The sequence below is a fragment of the Gavialis gangeticus genome, unplaced genomic scaffold (genome assembly GCF_001723915.1).
Source record: "Gavialis gangeticus isolate Ggan-Ray unplaced genomic scaffold, GavGan_comp1, whole genome shotgun sequence".
In the NCBI taxonomy this organism is placed as follows: Eukaryota; Metazoa; Chordata; order Crocodylia; family Gavialidae; genus Gavialis; species Gavialis gangeticus.
The window spans coordinates 64,325,708-64,327,128 of record NW_017729033.1 but is presented as its reverse complement, the minus strand read 5'-3'; positions in this window follow the sequence as shown (position 1 = coordinate 64,327,128).

The following is a 1,421-nucleotide window of genomic DNA, read 5'->3' as shown; positions in this document are numbered from 1 at the left end:
CCTGGGGATCTTTAAGAAGAGGCTTGATGCCCACCTGGCTGGACTCATTTGAGTCCAGTCTTTTCTTCTTTTCTCCCGCCCAGGCGGGGGGTCGGACTTGAAGATCTACAAGGTCCCTTCTGACCCTACTTCTACGATTCTATGATTCTATGAAGGGAAAGCATTGATGGGAATTGAATGGAGTAAACAGAAGTGAGCTGGGATTCAGTCAGGTAGGATAGTGAAGACTACAGATTAGGAATTGGGTCACTGCAGAGAATTTGGGGAAAAATTTTGAAGTTCAAATATTATTTCCAGTCTTTTTGTGAAGAAACTAAGAACTGTCCATGTATTCTCTAAAAAAATGTGACAGATAATTGCTCTAGAATTGCAATGAGCTGTTGATTAGCATATTCATCAAGTCTCTGATGTAAGGGAATTGAACCTGGGTCTTCTCTCTTACAAGTGATTGTTTTAACCATCACACTCAATTTTGACCAGAAATTCAGTCCTACACCTAAGATACCCTCCCACTGAAATTGATGTTTTTTGCCAACAGTTTTTTAATACTAATTAATCGGTATTTTGGGAGGGGGGGGCAGAGGGGGAGGAAATATATAAAATTTCCAGCTCTACTGAGATCATAGGCAGAGTAATTGATTAGTCGGATGGTGGGATGACCAGGAATTTCAGTCCTCCAGTGGAAATATGCCTAGATAAGGCCAGGATTGTAAAGATAACTAGACTGAAAAGAATGAAATGGGGGTAGGAAAGAAGATGGCAGTGATTTATCCCAACTGACTGAAATCAGAAATAACAGCAGGATTCAATATACAAGTCAGTTGTCATTTTATTATGCAGAAAATAGCTTATTTTACTCATACTTAAAAAATATTCCAGTATCATTAAAGGATTAAGGGGAGGGAAACATAGCTTGAATACACGGTTTACAGCTGACACTTCATTTCAGAATCAATATCACAGAAACTGAAAACTGTACCATACAACTCTGGGTAACTGGAAAGAGAAATGCCTAAGGAGCTTAGGGGTTCATTAACACAGATCTCATTTATTCTTTGTATATATCTGTTGAGAAAGACAATAAGCTTTGGTTACCGAGAAGCAAAGGGGAGGACAAAAGATGTATACAAAGACTAGAATATTCACTGAACAGTCACAGACATTAGGATTATGATATACCTAATAATTTTATCTATGAGACAATAACACCAAGAACAAATCATCAACAGATCACTATGCAAGGTTCAGAAGAGCCAGTGTATGGGTAGCAGACAAAGCATGTTGTGTCAGCAAGAAATTCCTCATTTCAACAAAAAAATGGACTTCTGGATCATAGCTACACTATCATTGTGAGGCTAGTTGTGACCTGAATACCTTAGAAATGTGTTATGCTCTGGCTATGGACAGGTATTCAGTTCCAG